Below are 26219 nucleotides of genomic sequence, written 5' to 3'. Positions count from 1 at the left end.
TGGAGCGAATTTGGAGCGGCATTTATTTGTTTTTGTGAGCGCGGAGCGGTTTTTAGCGGAGCGGCTGGAAAGGCTGTGGAGCGCCGGAGCGGTGAGCAGGATTTCCGACCGCTCAACTACGCTCACATACTCTGAATAGAATACATAGAAAAAAATTATTTGAATTATTTAGACTTTCTAAATGAGGAAAAACAACATAGAATGAATTACCATAACTGAATAAATAAAATGGCAGCAGTACATGCAAGCTCGCTAGACTAGTTCCTAAAAGACCTGCATGGAATGTGCTTTTTCTGTTTCCAGGAAAATCTTTGCATTGTTTTTGTCAGACTGAGGAGTACAGGTTAAGGCGGCGTACACAGCAAAGCAACATTCTTCAGCAGGGTAACAACTCCTTTTGAAATAAGTGGACAAACTGACATCAGACAGAGAGGAAAATGGAAAGCGGGATACCTAGTTAGTTGTACAACTGAATGCATTCAACTGAAATGTGTCTTCCGCATTTAACCGAGAGAGGGACCATTCAATGGTTGGTTCTCATAGTATGGTGTCCCATTGAATGGCCCTGGAGGGCTGACTAGTCTGTCCCAAAGTACCTCTGGCCAAAGTGTGTGGGAGCCACAGGGTGCACCTCGGTGGTCAGTATGGTGATTTCTGGGAATTCTTGAATGATGGATTTGGCACCGTGAGGGGTGGAGAAGAGACTCAGGAGGATGATATGTTTGGGCTGGAGACCATGTTCAGTCAGAACCTGTACATGAGGAGGACTTTCCTCCTGCTGATGTCTGGGGGGAACTTGGCGTAGTAGACTTTGGCCTTCTGGGTGTCCTCGTCACTCTGGATTAGGATCTTACCGATACGGATGGACCGGCAGCAGTCTCTGAGGCCCTGCTCCATGGCCTCGCCACTTCTCATAATACTGACACCGCAGTTGCCTTTTTCAAACTTTGACGCCATCATATTTATGCCCTGTAGGAGTGGCAAAACTACATAGAGCCTAAACTATTTAGCGTTTTCTTAATTCTATGGAAACGTATTTTGAGAATGGAATTGGTACGGAAATCAAAATGCCTTGTCAAAATCAGCAGCTGAACAACAATGACAGACAAGAACACGCGGCAATGAGCGGCACCAAGCAGGTTCGGTTTTGCTAGCTGCGGAAACAGCGTCCTGCCAGAGTCTAATAGAGATGCAGAAGTCCCCGAAACTTGTGAAAATGTGTTTAACAGTGAACTACAGAGGCAGATCGGATCGCAATTTCCGTACCAATTCCGTTCTCAAAATACGTTTCCATAGAATTAAGAAAACGCTAAATAGTTTAGGCTCTATGTAGTTTTGCTATTCATATAGCTAAATGTGATGCTGGACCTACTGTAGGACCCATAACTTCACCTAACAATAACATAGACCTACTGTAGGACCCATAACTTCACCTAAAAACATAGACCTACTGTAGGACCCATAACTTCACCTAACAACAACATAGACCCACTGTAGGACCCATAACTTCACCTAACAACAACATAGACCTACTGTAGGACCCATAACTTCACCTAACAACATAGACCTACTGTAGGACCCATAACTTCACCTAACAACAACATAGACCCACTGTAAACTAAGGAGGAACTAAGGAGCATGAACCATGAAAACAGCCCCAGACCATTATTCCTTCTCCACCAAACTTTACAGTTGGCACTATGTATTTGGGCAGGTAGCTTGTAAGTAAGATCTACACCTGTAGCATGAATCGTTCCTGTTCACAACGAGGTAAAGAGCGGAATAATTGAAGGAATTAATCCGAGCCTAACGCTCATCACCTGTGGAAGGCGGGGCTTCCAGCGAGGCGTGGATTTCATTGGCCTTGGCCTTGTCAGGTGTGATTTTAGATGCTTCAACCAAAGTCACGACTCACCATAGTATGTTTTACCAAAGTTGACTGACCCTTAAGGGAACTACACTGCCATAAATGCAAGGAAATCCTCACTGGCAATTATAGAAAGACCCATATACTGTATAGCCATTGATTCTTGAAGAATATAACTTATAAATGCCTCAAATGTATTTCCCCATCAAAAACCAAAACATAAGCTTGTATAATGCCACTGGTTGTAAACAAACACTGTATATCTTCAAAACCAGGTTAAAACTATGATTTTGACCTTATGGATGGCCAGTCCTTGTATTCATAGTGTAGTGAATTCCAGCGGTAGCCCTGAGCTGGACTCAAACCTGGGTCCAGAGACTGTCAAGCCAACACCTTATAACTGTTATACCAAGATGTCTGAACTTATTGATGAGGTCGCTAGGTTTTGGGTTAAGGTTGCTACAATAGCTTTCTCTATAAATTTGAGAGTGGTTACATTTCTCCAGCCCCCATCCCTCAGCTATTTACCAAACCAAGTCTCTGGGCAGTCATTTTATTGCTGGGTTTCCCCTTTTAAAAAAGCCACACATCAATCAATCAACCAATCTGCAGTTCAAACAATAACAAAGCTGTCATTCCACCACTGTTTTGGTAATAAGATGAGGATGGGACTGGAGAAATGTAACTACTCTCAAATTCATAGACAGACCTATGGATCCAAGGACTGACCATCCATGATATCAACATAATAGTTTTAACCATGTTGAGGCTATACAGTGCTGGTTTACATTTACATTGTTTCTAAACATTGGAGTAAAAAAAGCTTGGGATCTGATGGGGTACAGCAGTTGAACTAAGCTCATGAGGCATGTGTTATATTCTTCAAGAATCAATGGATATATATAAATAATTTAAAAGTCCAAATATGGATGTAGCAACTACAGATTCCCCCTTTAACACCACACATCAGTTCAACAACTGCAGAGTTTGTGCCTCTGTTTTTAAGACAGTACTTACTAGTGTTAATCAGGGCCCGGTTTCTCAAAAGTATCTTACTGCTAAGTTCATCATTAGAACCATTGGATGCCTTAAGATGCCTTTGGGAAACCGGAACCAGATATCCAGTTTCCTCCTCTTCTTCCTCCTCCTTTTTCGATGTGACAGTCATCTCCTCCTCCTCCTCTTTCACTCCAAACACGGGAGCCTCCTCTTCTTTCACTGTAACATCCTCCTCCTCTTTCACTCTGAACGCGTCTTCCTCTTCTTTCACTGTAACGTCTTTCTCTTCTTCTTTCACCGTAACAGCTTCACCCTCTACTTGTTTTTGTATTGTAACATCCTCCTCTTCCTCCTCCTCTTTCACTAGAGCTTCTTTCTCCGTCCAGCAGACCTCCTCTTCTTTAGCAGGAGGAGAGTAGCTTAGTGAGCTCATGGTCGGGGATGTTAGCTAACAGGCTAGTGCTAACTTAACCAGCCAGCTAGCTGACCAATAACAACAACACCGTAAATATGAAATTAAATGGGATAACTAACTACACGACAGAAGTGGGTTTAAAACACAGTGGCTAATATACACGAAAGCGTCTAAAGAGCTTTATTGGTTCGGCTATCTTGGCTAGCAAGCTACCGAGGTGTCTGACTAACTGTTGCTGCTGTTGAAAGAAGCGTCCCGTCCACTAGATTATACGTCACACTAGCAGCATAGCCTTAAAGCCCCACATCGCCATCTGCTGACTGGAGTGGGTAACGCAGTCTTTTTTTTTTTCTTTTTTTTGTCATTTACCAGACGCTCTTATCCAGAGCGATTTACAGGAGCAATTAGGGTTAAGTGCCTTGCTCAAGGGCACATCAACAGATGTTTCACCTAGTCGGTGAAGATCTACACCTGTCGTTTCCAATGGGAGCAAATTAATCATAGTGGGCAGAACAAGCAAGGAGGTGGGCAGAGCCAAGCAGGAGCAAGAGAGGTCCTATTGGCCCGTTCTAGAATCTATTTGCATATTACCTTTAGGGAACGCCTACTTTTTTAGAAACTTTGGCAAAGGGTAAAGTCTATTAAACGTAGTCCATTCTGTTTGTTACAGATTCTAGTTACGGAAACAGGAAACTGAGAAAATTAGCAGAACGTCTTCAAAATCCATCTGGCTACCTGTTCTCCCACTGGACTTCCTCTCAACACCATATTTGGTAGTGAGTGGAAACAACAGGATGCTTCACATTATACATCAGGTGAAATATCTGGCTCATTGTTCTATCTGTGGTGTGGTTGTGTTATTAGCTGGTGGGCATAAGACGAAAATAGTGAAATTAATCGATCCCAGTCCAGGAAGGACCTGATTTTTTATACATGACAGTAAAATATTGTTATGATGACTATAACATTTGTTGGCCCCTTAAACCTTCAATTCTTGCACATTTTCTCATAAAAAATATATTTCAACTGCTCAGGCAACATTGCCGAACTCCTAAACTCGGAACCAATCAGAGGTCCCGTACATAACCCTCGTGATCAAGGCAGCCAATGGCATGCCTCTTGTGAAAACTGCTGTTTGATGAAGAGAAACAGATATATCTAGCTCCCGAAGACTGAAATAAGATAAATATAATGTTTCGAGTGCACTTGAAATATTCAGCATGCAATAAGAATTGTTTTGATAGTATGAAGAGAACTCCATGGACATTTTATCAAATGTATTGAAAGTAGGTCAATGTTACAGTTTGAATAGCCAGCTACTGTAAATGTCAATTTGTGTTTCATTATCTAGCTATCTCTCTGTCAATGAATTGCATTTTTTAATCATGTTTTGGCATGATTATATGTCTCATTTCAAGTAACTAGCTGCAGGCTTAAAGAAACATTCAAATCATATACTTTGCACAGAAACCCAAATAAAAGTATGAGTAGGTGAATGAGTAGGTGTTCTAAAACGTTTGACCGGTAGTGCACATACAGACAGACATAGGCCTAAGTGTTGTTGTTCATTAGTTTGCTCCAATTAGGGGAGAGGTGGTAGGGTTAGTGGAAAATAATGAAGGAAAATATTGTCGTATCGGGTGAATGGTGGCCATTATTGCTGTCAACAAAGAGTCCGTTTATGCTGCATCGTATTAGAGGCTTTTATTAAAATCACGAGGTTACAGCATAAGTACAGACCCGCGGTGTCGTTTAACCCCTATTTATAAACAATGAAGCTCCCTCTTCTGGCCAATCACCAGTCTCCCCTGTCTACAACACACTTCCTGTCTGTTGTACATGACGTTACACTAAAACATATACTAACGTAAACAACATTCAATTTCTTCATGAAAAACATTTAACAAAGACATAATCTTCAGATACGATAATATATTTTTAAAAGATATATATATATATATATGTCTGTGTATGTGTATTTATATGTGTATATGTACACTACCAGTCAAAAGTTTGGACACACCTACTCATTCAAGGGATTTTCTTTATTTTTACTATTATTCTACATTGTAGAATAATAGTGAGGACATCAAAACTATGAAATAACACCTATGGAATCATGTAGTAACCAAAAAAGTGTTAAACAAATCAAAATATAATTTATATTTTATATTCTTTACAGTAGCCACCCTTTGTCTTAATGACAGCTTTTCACACTCTTGGCGTTCCAAGATGGCGTAGCAGTGCAGTCGTGTTCTTTGTTGTGTGTCCGTGTAAATAGCCAGTTTTTTTGTATTTTTTGTATTTTTCGTACATATTTCCCTATCACACTTTTCATCCTTCTACAAAATATACTTTACTGTAACCCGCCTCACTCTATGTGGAACGGATTATATTATTGACTTACCTTTTATCTAGAATCTCCAGTTGAAACTAGCTAGCCAGCTAACTAGCTACTTGCTATTAGCCACCGTTAGCGGTTTTCACCCAGAACATCGGATTTTCTGCCGGAATAACTGAATCTCTGGACATTAACACCGGATCGCAACTAGCGAGCTAGCTAGCCGCAACCGAATGGATGTTGCTGTTTGGCTAATCACCACTGCCCCCGAAGCAAGCACCAGTTAGCCTTGAGCTAGCCTTCGAGCCAGGCCCATATCCCGGCTATCTACCTCTCTGTCTACTGGACGGGAGTAGCCAGTTAACTAGCTACTTGCTATTAGCCACCGTTAGCGGTTTTTCACCATTGTCTGTGGCCTGCACTACCTACCAGCCAGCTCTAGCCTCGACTAATATCGGCCAGTCTGCACTGTCTGCACAGCGCGTTATCGACCCAGAACATATCGGTTTTTCTGCCGGAATCACTGAATCACTGGACCTTTAACACCGGATCATCGCAACTAGCTAGCTGCAACCAAATGGATGTTGTTGTTGGCTAATCAGCCTTGAGCTAGCCCCAAGCCCATCTCCCAGCTATCTTCCTCTCTGTCAACCGGACAGGACCTCCTAGTGTTGACACGGAGCCCCGCCGATCCAACATGACTGGTCTGCCGACGAAATCGTCTGATGTGGTTTCAACAGGCTTCCCGTTACGACGTCGACCACAAAGATCCATCTGCTAGCCCCGGCCCGCTAGCACACGCAAGCTGTGGCCTCTTGCTAGCCAGTGCTGTAGCAGCCCCCGAACTACCTCCGAACTCTCCTATTGCTGTTCACCGGACCTTACGATAACTCAGCTATACAGCTGATGCCTGCTGGACTGTTCCTTTATACGGTACCGCATCCTGTTTATGTTTAGCCTCAGCCCAAACTTTGTCGCCATTACCAGCTGTTGTCTTAGCTCTCTCGAATAATCCCTGTGATTGCTTTATGCCTCTCTCCCATGTCAATATGCCTTGCTTATTGCTGTTTCGGTTATTTCTTATTGTACTATTTCACTGTAGATCCCCCAGCCCAGCTCAACCTGCCTTAGATAGCTCCTTTGTTCCACCCCCCATACACGCTGAGACCGACTCAATCGGTGCCTCCAGTGATGCTATCTCTTTCATCGTTACCCAATGCTTAGGTTTACCTCCACTGTACTCATATCCTTCCATATCCTTGTCTGTACATAATGCCCTGAATCTATTCTACAATGCCCGGAAATCTGCCCCTTTTTTTCTCTGTACCCAACGCACTAGAAGACCAGTACTTAAAGCCTTTAACCGTATCCTTATTCTACTCCTCCTCTGTTTCTCTGGTGATGTAGAGGTTAACCCAGGCCCTGTAGCCCCCAGTATCACTCCTACTCCCCAGGCGTTATAATTTGGTGACTTCTGTAACCGTAAAAGTCTTGGTTTCTTGCACGTTAACATCCGAAGCCTCCTCCCTAAGTTTCAGTTATTCACTGCATTAGCACACTCTGCCAACCCTGATGTTCTAGCAGTGTCTGAATCCTGGCTTAGGAAGGCCACCAAAAATTCAGAAATGTCCATCCTCAACTACAACATTTTCCGTCTCGATAGAACTGCCAAAGGGGGTGGGGTTGCAATCTACTGTATAGATAGCCTGCAGAGCTCTATCATACTATCCAGGTCTGTGCCCAAACAGACGAGCTTCAATGCCATACAACACTCCTTCCGTAGCCTCCAACTGCTCTTAAACACTAGTAAAACTAAATGCATGCTCTTCAACCGAACGCTGCTTGCACCCGCCCACCCGACTAGAATCACTACTCTCGGCGGGTCTGACCTAGAGTATGTGGACAACTATCAAATACCTAGGTGTCTGGTTAGACTGTAAACTCTCCTTCCAGACTCACATTAAGAATCTCCAATCCAAAGTTAAATCATGAATCGGCTTCCTATTTCGCAACAAAGCCTCCTTCACTCATACTGCCAAACATGCCCTCGTAAAACTGACTATCCTACCGATCCTTGACTTCGGCGATGTAATTTACAAAATAGCCTCCAACACTCTACTCAGCAAATTGGATGTAGTCTATCACAGTGCCATCCGTTTTGTCTCCAAAGCCCCATATACTACCCACCACTGTGACCTGTACGCTCTTGTTGGCTGGCCCTCACTACATATTCGTCGCCAAACCCACTGGCTCCAGGTCATCTATAAATCACTGCTAGGCAAATCCCTATCTTACCTTAGCTCACTGGTCACCATAGCAACACCCACCCGTAGTATGCGCTCCAGCAGGTATATCTCACTGGCAGTGGCGGCTCCTGAAAAAATTCTCAGGGGGGGCAATTTTTCTGATGATTTAGGTGACCTACACACATTTTAAAAAAGATATGTCCAGCAACAACATGAAGACAGGGGCAGCATATAAGTCAATACCAGAAGCATTTATTGACTGATCTCAAAAGTGTTGGCTTACCAGGGTTGGTGGAGCCCTCAGTTTCATCTTTGCCTCGCAAAGCTAACTCAAACACTCCGCAAAACTTCACACACTGGATTAGCCGGCTGAGGATGTGGCGGTTCTTGCTAATGTCGTAGTAAATATATTTGTTATAGTGAATATGGAATATGATATGTTGAGTAAAATGTTGTGCTAAGATCTATTTAGGTCAGGAGCTGGTTATAAGTTCTGTTCCTATCCAATAACAATGGACAAAAGGGTCCTATCTTGTCAGCCTTGTCAGCAGGTGGCCAAGGACAACACCCACGCCATAGGCCTCTCAGTTCTTCCAACTCACGAGTTCTTGCTCTGAGGACACACACACACACACACACAAACACACACACACACACATCATCACTGTTAAACACACACACACACACACACACACACACACAAAAATCCCCTCTCTTAGGCTGAACATTTGAAGACAGAGAACCCGACTCAGAGCCAATGCAACAGTGACAGTAGCCTGGAGGGGACCTCGCCCAACTCATCAGGACCAATCAGAAGATCAGAACTACTAGATTCAACCTACTTCATTTATTGCATAAAATGTCTGCACACAATGTTTCGGGGCTCTCTTCAGATAATAATAATAATAATAATAATAATAATAATAATAATATGCCATTTAGCAGACGCTTTTATCCAAAGCGACTTACAGTCATGCGTGCATACATTTTTGTGTATGGGTGGTCCCGGGATCGAACCCACTACCTTGGCGTTACAAGCGCAGTGCTCTACCAGCTGAGCTACAGAAAGTGGATACTCATGGATGCGCATCGCAATTGTAAAATGTCAACACAATTGGAGACACCACGTCATTTTTGGAGACATGTTATTGACAGTAAACTATTGTAGATGCGACTGCTAACTAAATAAAACATTTTAGCTGGCTAGCTAATCATCTTAGCTAAATGTGGGGCAAACAATTCAGTTATTTACCGTTAATTTGAGGGATTGGGGTGAAAGAAATCGAGTTACATAGTGATACTTTACGATATACTGTATTGACAATATCGCAATATTTTAGCGCTAGTTGGCTGTACCTGCACCAAAACACCATTATTGTTCCTTCATAGCTTGTTCTCAATCTTTTCACATTGGGAGCACATTTGTTTTCAGCACTTTTATTTCCATGACTGATCAAAACTCGTTCTCATGGCTTTCTGATCCCTCTGCAACAGACATATGGTGCGCAATAAAATCACAGTATCGAATCGCAATACGTATAGAATCATGAGACTCGCAAATTTGCATATATCTTATCGTGAGGTCCCTGGCAATTCCCAGCCCAAGTTCATTTGCCACAACAAATCTCTTCGCTAGCAAACGCGATGTCTTCTCCAAAACGGCAATGTGTCTCCAGCAATGTTTACTTTTTTGACGTTCTATGGCATCTCCACTTTCCAAGCATATATGACCACATGTAATATTTTGGTAAGTGATGCAAATAGTGAACTATGTAGGGCCAGGATGTAAAATATATGTAGCTGCAGCAATTTCTCTTATCTGATATGGTAAGTAATGGGGCTTAATGTATAGCTCCCTAAGAGTTTGACGAACGGGTCCGTGCACGCGATTCCAGATATCTTTACCTCTGAATAAACTGCCTTTATTATACCATATCCACCCTGTCCAAAGTCTCTACTTGGTCTCAGTTCTCCAGTAAACTTGTGATTATCAACACTAACCTCATCGTTGTGGCGGCGGACAGCTAGCCTGTATCCCTCATCCAGTTGAGTGGCAATGTTATTTTTTCCTCGGGTGTAGGACTTTCCGCCTTTAGTAGAAACCTGTTGAATTATTAAATTTGGTCTGGGAGGTCCTAATTGTTTCGTTGCCAATTTATCTTCATTTGTTCGCCGACAAAAAGGAACTTCTTTCAAAGACACAATCCGCTCTTTTCTTAGTTACGTTCATGGTTACGTTACGTATGACGAAAGCGCGTAAGTGCAAGCCCTCAGACACCCATAGAGATTGTATTGAAAGGTCTGATATTTGAAAAAAATAGATTTTACATGGGAGTCTATGACAGACTTATGGGCGATTTTCAACCTGACTGAAATCGCCCCCAAAGGGGGGAGCCATTTGAAGCACGACTTTAGCCTGATTCGACATTTAGTGGCAGTGTGGCACTGTGGCAGATCAGACGTATAGATTACAACACTGATAACTACTGTTGCCGTGATATAATTGATTAGAAAAAAAATCCCTTCCTTTTCCCGTTTGGCAGTGCGTCGCCCATATCGCCCTATTGAACAGGCCGCCCCTGCTCACTGATCATCCCCAAAGCCAACACCTCCTTTGGCCGCCATTCCTTCCAGTTCTCTGCTGCCAATGACTGGAACAAACTGCAAAAATCTCTGAAGCTGGAGACTCTTATCTCCCTCACTAACTTTAAGCGTCAGTTGTCAGAGCAGCTTACCGATCACTGCACCTGTACACAGCCATTCTGAAATGAGCCCACCCAACTACCTCATCCCTATATTGTTATTTATTTTGCTCTTTTGCACCCCAGTATCTCTATTTGCACATAATCTCTTGCACATCTAGCATTCCAGTGTTAATACTAATTGTAATTATTTTGCACTATAGCCTATTTATTGCCTTACCTCCATAACTTGCTACATTTGCACACACTGTATATATATTTTCTGTTGTATTTTCGGACTTTGTTTTTTTACCCCATATGTAACTCTGTGTTGTTGTTTTTATCGCACTGCTTTGCTTTATCTTGGCCAGGTCGCAGTTGTAAATGAGAACTTGTTCTCAACTGGCTTACCTGGTTAAATGAAGGTGAAATAAAATTTACAAAATAAAAATACAATGCTTTCAGTTTTTTGTGCATTGTGGGTAGTTGAGAAGATATCCGGAAATAAGTTAATACATACGTAATAACAGAGTAGGCGTTCCATGTATGGAATGTATTGGATGCATGAAAAATAAATGCTCTCTCTTGCCCAGTGGGAGAATCTGTAACAAACAGAATGGACTACGTTTAATAGACTTTACCCTTTGCCAAAGTTTCAAAAAATTGCGTTGTTTAGAAGGAGTGCAAGGGCGAATTGAGTTATTGCACATGGGCAATCTTCACAAAGTAGGCGTTCCCTAAAGGAAATATGCAAATAGATTATAGAACGGGCCAATAGGACCTCTCTTGCTCCTGCTTGGCTCTGCCCACTTCCTTGCTTGTTCTGCCCAGTATGATTAATGTGCTCCCATTGGAAACAATAGGATGAGAATGTCACTTCGTATCTTGTAGGAAGAAAATACGGTTTGTTAATGAGGAGCAGCTGATTGAATTACCAATCTGGAAGAAACCATTTTGAGATATCCAAACTGGTGGAGAAAGTGCTGGGTAGAGTGAAGGCTGTGAGGATCACGAGAGGCGGGCTGGTTTTTTGCTTCTGCAGATCAGGAAAGGAACGTGTGTTGGGTCTTAACCGATTCCATAAGTTTGAAGTGTCGTGTGTGTCTCTTCGGAACAGGGCACCTCTCAAGGGTGTTATATCTGGAGTCTAGTTGGAAGTAGATGTTCAAGAGATGAAAAATATTCCTGGAGTGATTGGATGCACGTCGGATGAATCGTGTCCTGAATGGTGAAAAAGTGAAGAGTCTATCTGTTCTTTTGTTTTTTGATATAGAGTCTCTCCCTACTCAAGTGCAGTTGAGGTATATTAACTACAGAGTCAGAGCATTTATCCCAAGACCAAATGCAGTGTGATCATTGTAAAGCTTTTGGTCATGTTTCAAGTGTTTGCAGAAGGGAGAAGCCGAGACAATATCATGTGTTATAAAAGTGATGAAAATGTGACATGTTGCAATTGTGGTGGGAACCATGAAGCCACGTCTTTCGAACGCCACACAATGGTGAAAGAGAATGTGGTGGCCAAAGTCAGGGCTGTCCAGAGCATTTCATATGCAGCAGCTGTTAAAAGGGTTGAGGGTTTGAATGGTGCTCCTGAAGAGTCCATGGTGGTGGATAGGCCTTCACTGCAGGCTGCAGGGGTTGCCTTTCACCAGGGCCTGAAAAGCTACAGGAATGAAAAGGGAGATATGGAGAATTGGAAGAAGTGGGAGTTTTGTTTGTTTAGTTTTTGTCAATGTACTATTTTTATTTGGGTGGATTAAGTTAGTTTCCCTATTAAATCTGGATTTGTAAAAAAAAAAAAAAAAAAAAATGTTAACCTTGTTTTGGTTTCAACCCGTCCTGTTGGTGGCGGCAATCCACATTTTGGGGTTGTAGTCGCCATAAAACCCACCGAAGAAGAAGAAGAAGAAGAAGAAGAAGAGTAGCAGCAGCAAAAGGAGATGTGGGACTTTAAGGCTATGCTGCTAGTGTGACGTATAATCTAGTGGACGGGACGCTTCTTTCAACAGCAGCAACAGTTAGTCAGACACCTCGGTAGCTTGCTAGCCAAGATAGCCCAACCAATAAAGCTCTTTAGACGCTTTCGTGTATATTAGCCACTGTGTTTTAAACCCACTTCTGTCGTCTAGTTAGTTATCCCATTTAATTTCATATTTACGGTGTTGTTGTTATTGGTCAGCTAGCTGGCTGGTTAAGTTAGCACTAGCCTAGCTAGCTAACATCCCCGACCATGAGTTCACTAAGCTACTCTCCTCCTGCTAAAGAAGAGGAGGTCTGCTGGACGGAGAAAGCAGCTCTAGTGAAAGAGGAGGAGGAAGAGGAGGATGTTACAATACAAAAACAAGTAGAGGGTGAGGCTGTTACCGTGAAAGAAGAAGAGAAAGACGTTACAGTGAAAGAAGAGGAAGACGCGTTCAGAGTGAAAGAGGAGGATGCCGCCGTTTTTGGAGTGAAAGAGGAGGAGGGGGAGATGACTGTCATATCGAAAAAGGAGGAGGAAGAAGAGGAGGAAACTGGATATCTGGTTCCGGTTTCCCAAAGGCATCTTAAGGCATCCAATGGTTCTAATAATGAACTTAGCAGTAAGATGGTTTTGAGAAACCGAGCCCTGATTAACACTAGTAAGTACTGTCTTAAGAACAGAGGCAGTTGTTGAGCTGATGTGTGGTGTTAAAGGGGAAATCTGCAGTTGCTACATCCATACGCCAATATTTTTTGTAGAGCAGTCACTAATATATACTTACAGTTGAAGTCGGACGTTTACATACACTTAGATTGGAATCATTAAAACGAGTTTTTCAACCACCACACATTTCTTGTTAACAAACTATGGTTTTGGCAAGTTAGTTAGGACATCTACTTTATGCATGACACTAGTAATTTTTCCAACAATTGTTTACAAACCAGATTATTTCACTTATAATTCACCGTATCACAATTCCAGTGGGTCAGAAGTTTACATACACTAAGTTGCAAGCCAAAGAACACCATCTCAACCGTGAAGCACGGGGGTGGCAGCATCATGCTGTGGGGGTGCTTTTGCTGGAGGAGGGACTGGTGCACTTCACAAAAGAAATGGCATCATGAGGAAGGAAAATGATGGAGATATATTGAAGCAACATCTCAAGACATCAGTCAGGAAGTTAAAAGCTTGGTCGCAAATGGGGTCTTCCAAATGGACAATGACCCCCAAGCATACTTCCAAAGTTGTGGCAAAATGGCTTAAGGACAACAAAGTCAAGGTATTGGAGTGGCCATCACAAAGCCCTGACCTCAATCCTATAGAACATTTGTGGGCAGAACTGAAAAAGCATGTGCGAGCAAGGAGGCCTACAAACCTGACTCAGTTACATCAGCTCTGTCAAGAGTAATGGGCCAAAATTGACCTTAAATTGAATTTATTGTGGGAAGCTTGCGGAAGGCTACCCGCAAGTTAAACAATTTAAAGGCAATGCAACCAAATACTAATTGAGTGTATGTAAACTTCTGACCCACTGGGAATGTGATGAAAGAAATAAAACCTGAAATAAATCATTCTCTCTACTATTATTCTGATATTTCAGATTGTTAAAATAAAGTGGTGATCCTAACTGACCTAAGACAGGGAATTTTTACTAGGATTAAATGTCATGAATTGTGAAAAAACTGAGTTTAAATGTATTTGGCTAAAGGTGTATGTAAACTTCCAACTTCAACTGTATGTACTCGCGGTCAATGTGGCAACGACGTCGTCGATGCACTTATTAATGAAGGCGTTGACTGATGAGGTAAACTCCTCAATGCCATCGGATGAATCCCTGAACATTTTCCAGTCTGTTGCTAGATAAACAGTCCTGGAGCTTAGCATCCGCTTCATCTGACCACTTCCGTATTGAGCTGGTACTTTCCTGTTTCCGTTTTTGCTCGTAAGCAGTATTTGTATTTATTATGGATCCCCATTAGTTCCTGCCAAGGCAGCAGCTACTCTTCCTGGGGTTTATTATGGATCCCCATTAGTTCCTGCCAAGGCAGCAGCTACTCTTCCTGGGGTTTATTATGGATCCCCCATTAGTTCCTGCCAAGGCAGCAGCTACTCTTCCTGGGGTTTATTATGGATCCCCATTAGTTCCTGCCAAGGCAGCAGCTACTCTTCCTGGGGTTTATTATGGATCCCCCATTAGTTCCTGCCAAGGCAGCAGCTACTCTTCCTGGGGTCCAGGAAAATTAAGGCAGTTATACATTTTTTTAAAACATTACAATACATTCATAACAGATTTCACAACATATTAAGTGTGTGCCCTCAGGCCTCTACTCTACTACCACATATCTATAACACAAAATCTATGTGTACATGTGGGGATAGTGCGAAGAGAACTAGCTGATGATATTTCACTTAACTATAGTATGTAAAGTTGGCTAGATAGCTAGCTAACGAGCAGCTCATTAGCCTACACACAGTGGCCTGCTGTAGATAGCTAGCTAACGAGCAACTCATTAGCCTACACACAGTGGCCTGCTGTAGATAGCTAGCTAACGAGCAGCTCATTAGCCTACACACAGTAACCTGCTGTAGATAGCTAGCTAACGAGCAGCTCATTAGCCTACACACAGTGGCCTGCTGTAGATAGCTAGCTAACGAGCAGCTCATTAGCCTACACACAGTGGCCTGCTGTAGATAGCTAGCTAACGAGCAGCTCATTAGCCTACTCACAGTGACCTGCTGTAGATAGCTAGCTAACGAGCAGCTCGTTAGCCTACACACAGTGACCTGTTGTAGATAGCTAGCTAACGAACAGCTCGTTAGCCTACACACAGTGACCTGCTGTAGATAGCTAGCTAACGAGCAGCTCGTTAGCCTACACACAGTGGCCTGCTGTAGATAGCTAGCTAACAAGCAGCTCAATAGCCTACACACAGTGACCTGCTGCAGATAGCTAGCTAACGAGCAGCTCATTAGCCTACACACAGTGGCCTGCTGTAGATAGCTAGCTAACGAGCAGCTCATTAGCCTACACACAGTGACCTGCTGTAGCTAGCTAGCTCACAATACAGCGTTTAACATTTCCAAAATGTATTTACTTACTTACTGTATAGGTTCACGCCTACGCCCATGACATGGACACCATGCTGTATATGACGGATGGTGGTTTGCACCTGCTACCACATATCTACAACACAGAATCCATGTGTACATGTGTGTATAGTGCGTATGTTATCATGTGTCTGTGCCTGTGTGTGTCTTCACAGTCCCCACTCTTCCATAAGGTGTATTTTTATCTGTTTTTTAAAATCTGATTCTACTGCTTGCATCAGTTACTTGATGTGGAATAGAGTTCCATGTAGTCATGGCTCTATGTAGTACTGTGCGCCTCCCATAGTCTGTTCTGGACTTGGGGACTGTGAAGAGACCTCTGGTGGCATGTCTTGTGGGGTATGCAAGGGTGTCCGAGCTGTGTGCCAGTAGTTCAAACAGACAGCTCGGAGCATTCAACATGTCAATACCTCTCACAAATACAAGTAGTGATGAAGTCAGTCTCTCCTCCACTTTGAGCCAGGAGAGATTGACATGCACATTATTAATGTTAACTCTCTGTGTACATCCAAGGGCCAGCCGTGCTGCCCTGTTCTGAGCCAATTGCAATTTTCCTAAGTTCCTTTTTGTGGCATCTGACCACACGACTGAACGCTAGTCCAGGTGCAACAGAACTTGGGCCTGCCTTGTTGATAGTGCTGTTAAGAAGGCAGAGCTTCTCCCCATTCTAGCTACTGTTGTATCAATATGTTTTGACAGTTTATAATCCAGGGTTACTCCAAGCAGTTTAGTTTCCTCAACTTGCTCAATTTCCACATTATTCATTACAAGAATTAGTTGAGGTTTAAGGTTTAGTGAATGATTTGTCGCAAATACAATGCTTTTAGTTTTTGTAATATTTAGGACTAACTTATTCCTTGCCACCCATTCTGAAACTAACTGCAGCTCTTGGTTGTGTGTATTGACCTGGTACTTTCCTGTTTTGAGTTTTTACTTGTAAGCAGGAGTCAGGAGGAAAAAGTTATGGTCAGATTTGCCAAATGGAGGGTGAGGGAGAGCTTTGTATGTGTCTCTGTGTGTGGAGTAAAGGTGATCGAGAGTATTTCTCCCTCTAGTTGCACAGGTGACATGCTGGTAGAAATGAGGTAAAATGGATTCAGTTTTCCTGCATTAAAATCACAAACAAACAAAATATAACTATTGTAAAATAGATTGTGTCCGTAAAATGTATATAGTATGTATAAGTTGGAAATAGAAGCCTAAGTGTTGTTGTTCATTAGTTTGCTGCAATTAGGGGAGAGGTGGTAGGGTTAGTGGAAAATAATACATTTACATTTACGTCGTTTAGCAGACGCTCTTATCCAGAGCGACTTACAGGAGCAATTAGGGTTAAGTGCATTGCTCAAGGGCACGTCGACAGATTTCTCACCTAGTCGGCTCAGGGATTAGAACCAGCGACCTTTCGGTTACTGGCACACTGCTCTTAACCACTAAGCTACCGGCCGTTAGGAGCTCCATCTCTGGCGTTGAGTGATAGCTAGTGATACAGCTAGCTAGGTCTATTTCAAACATTGCCATCCCATGGCAGCATTTACTGCCAGATTCAGAAGCTTGAAAACCCAATAAAAAATCTTGAAAACTACATTCTATTTTTGCCCATAGTTTAGATTTTTTATTTTTTTTTTTTTATAAAACAAAATAATTCATGCTTTTTATTTTTGGCTGTTTTATTTTTGGAGGTCGGGGACAGAACATAAAGTGCATTCTGAATGTTCAGACCCCTTCCCTTTTTCCACATTTTGTTACGTTACAGACTTATTCTAAAATAGATTAAATAAATAAAAATACTCATCAATCTACACACAATACCCCATAATGAAAAGGCAAAACAGATTTTTAGAAATGTTTGTTAATTTATTAAAAATAAAACACAGAAATACCTTATTTACATAAGTATTCAGACCCTTTGCTATGAGACTCAAAATTGAGTTCAGGTGCATCCTGTTTCCATTGATCATCCTTGAGATGTTTCTACAACTTAATTGGAGTCCAACTGTGGTAAATTCAATTGATTGGACATGATTTGTAATGGCACTCCATAAAGAAATCAAGCCATGAGGTCGAAGGAATTGTCCGTAGAGCTCCGAGACAAAGATTGTGTCGAGGCACAGATCTGGGGAAGGGTACCAAAAAATGTCTGCAGCATTGAAGGTCCCCAAGAACACAGTGGCATCCAACATTCTTAAATGGAATAAGGTTAGAAACTCCAAGAGCTCCAGAGTTCCTCTGTGGAGATGAGAGAACCTTCCAGAAGGACAACCATCTCTGCAGCACTCCACCAATCAGGCCTTTATGGTAGAGTGGCCAGACGGAAGCCACTCCTCAGTAAAAGGCACATGACAGCCTGCTTGGAGTTTGCCAAAAGGCACCTAAAGGACTCTCAGACCATGAGAAACAAGATTATCTGGTCTGCTGAAACCCAGATTGAACTCTTTGGCCTGAATGCCAAGCGTCACATCTGGAGGAAACCTGGCACCATCCCTACGGTGAAGTATGGTGGTGGCAGCATCATGCTGTGAGGATGTTTTTCAGCGGCAGGGACTGGGAGACTAGTCAGGATCGAGGGAAAGGTGAACGGAGCAAAGTACAGAGAGATCCTTTATGAAAACCTGCTCCAGAGCACTCGGGACCTCAGACTGGGGCGAAGGTTCACCTTCCAACAGGACAACGACCCTAAGCACACAGCCAAGACAACGCAGGAGCGGCTTCGGGACAAGTCTCTGAATGTCCTTGAGTGGCCCAGCCAGAGCCCGGACTTCAACCCGATCCAACATCTCTGGAGAGACCTGACAATAGCTGTGCAGTGACGCTCCCCATCCAACCTGACAGAGCTTGAGAGGATCTGCAGAGAAGAATGGGAGAAACTCCCCAAATACAGGTGTTCCAAGCTTGTAGCGTCATACCCAAGAAGAATTGAGGCTGTAATCGCTGCCAAAGGTGCTTCAACAAAGTACTGAGTAAAGGGTCTGAATACTTATGTAAATGTGATATTTCTGTTTTTTATTTCTAATAAATGTGCAACATTTTCTAAAAACCTGTTTTTGCTTTGTCATTATGGGGTATTGTGTGTAGATTGATGAGGCGAAAGAAAACTAGTTAATCTATTTTAGAATAAGGCTGTAACCTAACAAAATGTGGAAAAGTCAAGGGATCTGAATACTTTCTGAATGCACTGTAAATGGATACGACTTATTAACAGCCACTGAAATAGGAGAGACTTTGTCCCCTCTCTGTTTGTCTACTCAACCAGAGTGTAACCAGAACACCCCATTTTTGCTCCGTGCAGATATACAGTGAGGGAAAAAAGTATTTGATCCCCTGCTGATTTTGTACGTTTTGCCCACTGACAAAGACATGATCCGTCTATAATTTTAATGGTAGGTTTATTTGAACAGTGAGAGACAGAATAACAACAACAAAAATCCCGAAAAACGCTTGTGTTTTACATCCATAACTACATTTACATTGTTGTTTTGATTATTGCTTGAACAGTTACTAAGATAATATTTTGTTGTGATAGTTGCAAAATACGTATTTTGGATGCAGCACTTCTTAGCTTGAATGCTAACGCTCATAGAGAAGTAGCAAATAAACTCCCCTGAGTTTTCCCCCACGGTGGGGAATTAGTGAATAGCCACACAGAGATTTAATGTGAGTTTCCTTGAGTAGCACTCCTGATCTTCCACTGATAGTGCTCTGTAATATTCAGAATACGTTGTGGAAAAACAAAAATCTTTCCTCCTTGCAGATATACTACATCCATAACTAGCGGTTATTAGCATGGAGGAGTTTCTGCAGCCAAATTGCGTGCGCGTCGCCCTCGTGCGGCAATTTTAGCAAACACAGAAAGGGGCCTAAATTGGAGACCAAAAGTCATCTGGCACTCTGTTTAGGGTTTCAACAACTTTAACTCATTTCTAGCCTAAAATCATCAACTTTACTACTGTTAAAAAATAAGACTAAATATCACTGTTGTTGTCACTGACTGTCATATTAAGACAATTGTCAAATAAGTTTGTAAAAGTATTAAAACATTCATTACAGATATACATTGTTGTACAACATCATGGGCATCACCTTTTAGCTAAAAGAAACAGTGGATTTCTGCTGTTGTGGGACTTTAACCATCTGTCTGACTTTGTTGTTCACACAGGAGAGAGACGTGACTATCGTGGATCCTCTGGGGAGCCTCAACAACATCATGAAGCTGAGGAGGCAGAGAAGAGTCTCTCCAGATCAGAACACCTCAAGAAACACCAGCGGAAACCCACAGGGAAGAAATCTCACCTCTGCTCTGACTGTGGGAAGAGTTACTCAAGATTAGATTCATTACAATCACACCAGAGAATTCACACTGGACAGAAACCTTATAGCTGTGATCAATGTGGGAAGAGTTTTGTTTCATCTAGCTGTCTGACTATACACCAGAGAATTCACACTGGAGAGAAACCTTATAGCTGTGATCAATGTGGGAAGAGTTTTGTTACATCTAGCTGTCTGACTATACACCAGAGAACACACACAGGAGAGAAACCTTATAGCTGTGATCAATGTGGGAAGAGTTTTGTTTCATCTAGCCGTCTGACCATACACCAGAGAACACACAAAGGAGAGAAATCTTATAGCTGTGATCAATGTGGGAAGAGTTTTGTTTCATCTAGCCATCTGACTATCCACCAGAGAACACACACAGGAGAGAAATCTTACCACTGCTCTGACTGTGGAAAGAGTTTTTCTATCTCAGGAAATTTTAAATCACACCAGAGAACACACACAGGAGAGAAACCTTATAGCTGTAGTCAATGTGGGAAGAGTTTTGCTCAATCAAGCAACCTGATAGCACACCTGAGAATACATACTGGAGAGAAACCTCACTGCTGCTCTGACTGTGGGAAGACCTTTTCAAAATTATATACATTACAATCACACCAGAGAATTCACACTGGAGAGAAACCTTATAGCTGCTCTGACTGTGGAAAGATATTTTCAAAATTATATACATTACTATCACACCAGAGAACACACACAGGAGAGAGGCCTCATAGCTGTAATCAATGTGGGAAACGTTTTCTTCGCTCAAGCTGCCTGATAGTACATCTGAGAAAACACACAGGAGAGAAACCTTACAGCTGTACTCAATGTGGGAAGAGTTTTACTACATCTAGCCAGCTGACTATACACCAAAAAATACACACAGGAGAGAAAACGTATAGCTGTAATCAATGTGAGAAGAGGTACTCTGGTAAAAGATCTCTGATTAAACATCAGAAAATACATACATGAAGGAGTTGTTTCATGATATCAATGAAATGTCACAAATACTAGGAGTAGTTTAATTAAAATGAATAATGTCACAATGTAGAACCCTACACGTTTTCCCCCTGTTCTATTGATTTCAGCGTGATATGGATATTAGCCTCATTAGGGGAAAAATCCAGGCTCTGAATTGAAAAAGTACTATTTATGTAATTAACAAATAAAGTGTTGTGTTACACTTACCACGTTGGCGACCCACTCACACCAGAGTCAAAATGCAACACTTCAAAATGTAGCTAGCTGTTTGCTACAAATTGTCCTCTGACCAGTGATGTACACATTATTCCCAGATTCCATGTGGTGTTTGAGCTGTTAGTTTTAACAGGACGTGCAACCTCATCTCCCCCCTCTTGCGCAATTGATTTCAACGTGATATCGATATGAGTGATGACAAATACGTGTTGCGTTTCTCTTCGTTTTGGGGACCGCTAAATTTAAATGCATCACTCCAAAATGTAGCTGACTGTCTTCTGCAGGTTGTCCTCTAACCAGTGAAGTAAAAGATATCGCCCGTTTCCATGTGTATTTTTTAGTTGTGTTAGTTTCAACAGCACGTACAACCTGATTTTCCCCCCTAATCGATATTAGTGATTTATTGCCACTTGTCAAAACAACTGTGTTTTTGGTGCTTGTGCAGTTTATAAGGTGGTTGTTAAAAAAAATTCAAGCAATATGATTACTATTGTGGAACATGTTTGTGTCGATAGTACATTTTATGTTTAGGTTTATAATTGATCACAAACTGTTTCTGCATATTGGTTATTGATTTGGACACGTTAAAACTGTTTTGACATTGGGCAGTATCCCGCCTTGCAAAATGACGCAGTATAGAAAATGGGTCTATGAACAGTTTTATTAACAATCTTACATCACTCCAGTATTTCTTTACAACATTCAAGTGCTAATTGTCTTTATTCCACTACTGAAGAATCATGACTCAAATCACCTACTCATATTTCAAACATCCAGCCTGACAAAATATACATTTTTAATTATTCCATGCCTCACCATTAAGTGAATTATTGTCAATACATATTAACAAAGGGGTGTACATTTGGTTTTGATAGTTCATCATATTTCAATGTAATGTAACATTTAGTAATCACAATTATGTATGCAACCAATTTACAATTACTGGTGCAATTATTCTGTTTACAAACAGTGTTGTAAAACTAGCTTATATTTTCGGTTGGATATGACATCATATTCTTACTATTATAATCAATCCATTTCCTTAGAATGCTCTTTAGTCTTTCAATTTTTTATTTTTTTATTCTCATGTTTGTGTCGTAAATATTTCCGTGTTTATTTTCATTGTTTTTATTAGTCTTTCCCTGTGAAGCCATTGCATTCCATCCATGTCTGAATATGCTATATAAATAAAACTGAACATATTGCAAAACAAATTAACCCAATGACCGACTTCAACCAATCCAGTGCATTTTTGTTGAAAATAAACAATAAGTCAAAGGATTCAACTACTGAAAACTGAAACAAACAAATGGATCAAACAAATCAACCCCGCTTTTCAAGCCTGATGAAGGCGTGGTGGCCGTGGTAAACACCACCCCCGGCTCTACCAGGGGCATGCTTGAGGTGGTCTCCCACAGCTCTGCATATGTCATGTTCTGTGGCCTTACCGTTCCATTTCTTGACTGCCCCTCCAACACAGAAAAGAAACACATTTAGTCATATTATATAAAACCCTCAAAGTAATAGGATATGGAGCATCTACGGCCTCAGTTACACCCGACACTTAAATGTGACTTCTGTCATCCGATCAAGCTGCATTAGATCTGGATGCAGACATTAGGTTTAGACCTGCCAGGCATTGTGTTGGGGATTTGACCGTCTGGCCCATTAGATCTGGATGCAGACATTAGGTTTAGATCTGCCAGGCATTGTGTTGGGGATTTGACCGTCTGGCCCATTAGATCTGGATGCAGACATTAGGTTTAGATCTGCCAGGCATTGTGTTGGGGATTTGACCGTCTGGCCCATTAGATCTGGATGCAGACATTAGGTTTAGATCTGCCAGGCATTGTGTTGGGGATTTGACCGTCTGGCCCATTAGATCTGGATGCAGACATTAGGTTTAGATCTGCCAGGCATTGTGTTGGGGATTTGACCGTCTGGCCCATTAGATCTGGATGCAGACATTAGGTTTAGATCTGCCAGGCATTGTGTTGGGGATTTGACCGTCTGGCCCATTAGATCTGGATGCAGACATTAGGTTTAGATCTGCCAGGCATTGTGTTGGGGATTTGACCGTCTGGCCCATTAGATCTGGATGCAGACATTAGGTTTAGACCTGCCAGGCATTGTGTTGGGGATTTGACCGTCTGGCCCATTAGATCTGGATGCAGACATTAGGTTTAGATCTGCCAGGCATTGTGTTGGGGATTTGATCGTCTGGCCCATTAGATCTGGATGCAGACATTAGGTTTAGATCTGCCAGGCATTGTGTTGGGGATTTGACCGTCTGGCCCATTAGATCTGGATGCAGACATTAGGTTTAGATCTGCCAGGCATTGTGTTGGGGATTTGACCGTCTGGCCCATTAGATCTGGATGCAGACATTAGGTTTAGATCTGCCAGGCATTGTGTTGGGGATTTGACCGTCTGGCCCATTAGATCTGGATGCAGACATTAGGTTTAGATCTGCCAGGCATTGTGTTGGGGATTTGACCGTCTGGCCCATTAGATCTGGATGCAGACATTAGGTTTAGATCTGCCAGGCATTGTGTTGGGGATTTGACCGTCTGGCCCATTAGATCTGGATGCAGACATTAGGTTTAGATCTGCCAGGCATTGTGTTGGGGATTTGACCGTCTGGCCCATTAGATCTGGATGCAGACATTAGGTTTAGATCTGCCAGGCATTGTGTTGGGGATTTGACCGTCTGGCCCATTAGATCTGGATGCAGACGTTAGGTTTAGATCTGCCAGGCATTGTGTTGGGGATTTGACCGTCTGGCCCATTAGATCTGGATGCAGACGTTAGGTTTAGATCTGCCATGCATTGTGTTGGGGATTTGACCGTCTGGCCCATTAGATCTGGATGCAGACGTTAGGTTTAGATCTGCCAGGCATTGTGTTGGGGATTTGACCGTCTGGCCCATTAGATCTGGATGCAGACATTAGGTTTAGATCTGCCAGGCATTGTGTTGGGGATTTGACCGTCTGGCCCATTAGATCTGGATGCAGACATTAGGTTTAGATCTGCCAGGCATTGTGTTGGGGATTTGACCGTCTGGCCCATTAGATCTGGATGCAGACATTAGGTTTAGATCTGCCAGACATTGTGTTGGGGATTTGACCGTCTGGCCCATTAGATCTGGATGCAGACATTAGGTTTAGATCTGCCAGGCATTGTGTTGGGGATTTGACCGTCTGGCCCATTAGATCTGGATGCAGACATTAGGTTTAGACCTGCCAGGCATTGTGTTGGGGATTTGACCGTCTGGCCCATTAGATCTGGATGCAGACATTAGGTTTAGATCTGCCAGGCATTGTGTTGGGGATTTGACCGTCTGGCCCATTAGATCTGGATGCAGACATTAGGTTTAGACCTGCCAGGCATTGTGTTGGGGATTTGACCGTCTGGCCCATTAGATCTGGATGCAGACATTAGGTTTAGATCTGCCAGGCATTGTGTTGGGGATTTGACCGTCTGGCCCATTAGATCTGGATGCAGACATTAGGTTTAGATCTGCCAGGCATTGTGTTGGGGATTTGACCGTCTGGCCCATTAGATCTGGATGCAGACATTAGGTTTAGATCTGCCAGGCATTGTGTTGGGGATTTGACCGTCTGGCCCATTAGATCTGGATGCAGACATTAGGTTTAGATCTGCCAGGCATTGTGTTGGGGATTTGACCGTCTGGCCCATTCTACTGGAGGAGTAGCTGCCCCGAGGAGTTTACCTTTGATGACATTTTGTTTCTGACCCTAATCAGGTCGCAGCATTGGACTGTTTTATTCAATATGCATTTTGTCGCTTCACTAGTTTAGTCCTAACTATCTAATTTATGTTGCATAAAGTTATTTGACCTTGTGTTACATTTCTGTCTGTGCTCTGAAAAACCACGCTGATATTGGCTAGCTACTTCAGTTCGAGTGTCAGAATAGCCATAAAGCCATAAAGCCCAGTTCCCCCCCCACCATAAAGCCATAAAGCCCAGTTCCCCCCCACCATAAAGCTATAAAGCCCAGTTCCCCCCACCATAAAGCCATAAAGCCCAGTTCCCCCACCATAAAGCCATAAAGCCCAGTTCCCCCCACCATAAAGCCATAAAGCCCAGTTCCCCCCACCATAAAGCCATAAAGCCCAGTTCCCCCCACCATAAAGCCATAAAGCCCAGTTCCCCCCACCATAAAGCCATAAAGCCCAGTTCCCCCCCACCATAAAGCCATAAAGCCCAGTTCCCCCCACCATAAAGCCATAAAGCCCAGTTCCCCCCCACCATAAACCCATAAAGCCCAGTTCCCCCCCACCATAAAGCCATAAAGCCCAGTTCCCCCCCCACCATAAAGCCATAAAGCCCAGTTCCCCCCCCACCATAAAGCCATAAAGCCCAGTTCCCCCCACCATAAAGCCATAAAGCCCAGTTCCCCCCCACCATAAAGCCATAAAGCCCAGTTCCCCCCACCATAAAGCCATAAAGCCCAGTTCCCCCCACCATAAACCCATAAAGCCCAGTTCCCCCCACCATAAAGCCATAAAGCCATAAAGCCCAGTTCCCCCATCATAAAGCCATAAAGCCCAGTTACCCCCCCCACCATAAAGCCATAAAGCCCAGTTCCCCCCACCATAAAGCCATAAAGCCCAGTTCCCCCCCCACCATAAAGCCATAAAGCCCAGTTCCCCCCACCATAAAGCCATAAAGCCCAGTTCCACCCCCACCATAAAGCCATAAAGCCCAGTTCCCCCCCCACCATAAAGCCATAAAGCCCAGTTCCCCCACCATAAAGCCATAAAGCCCAGTCCCCCCCACCATAAACCCATAAAGCCCAGTTCCCCCCTCCCCCACCATAAAGCCATAAAGCCCAGTTCCCCCCCACCATAAAGCCATAAAGCCCAGTTCCACCCCCACCATAAAGCCATAAAGCCCAGTTCCCCCCCCCACCATAAAGCCATAAAGCCCAGTTCCCCCCCACCATAAAGCCATAAAGCCCAGTTCCCCCACCATAAAGCCATAAAGCCCAGTTCCCCCCACCATAAAGCCATAAAGCCCAGTTCCACCCCCACCATAAAGCCATAAATCCCAGTTCCCCCCCACCA

The 26219-nt window shown here is 42.9% G+C and overlaps 1 pseudogene; it reads right to left on the bottom strand.

Annotated features, from left to right (window-relative positions):
- LOC123487049 lies at positions 1-22561 on the bottom strand (annotated as a pseudogene).
- Positions 22562-26219: the final 3658 nt, after the last annotated feature.

Source organism: Coregonus clupeaformis, unplaced genomic scaffold (genome assembly GCF_020615455.1).
Source record: "Coregonus clupeaformis isolate EN_2021a unplaced genomic scaffold, ASM2061545v1 scaf1434, whole genome shotgun sequence".
NCBI classification, from domain to species: domain Eukaryota; kingdom Metazoa; phylum Chordata; class Actinopteri; order Salmoniformes; family Salmonidae; genus Coregonus; species Coregonus clupeaformis.
This window is presented reverse-complemented; position numbering and strand designations above follow the sequence as displayed.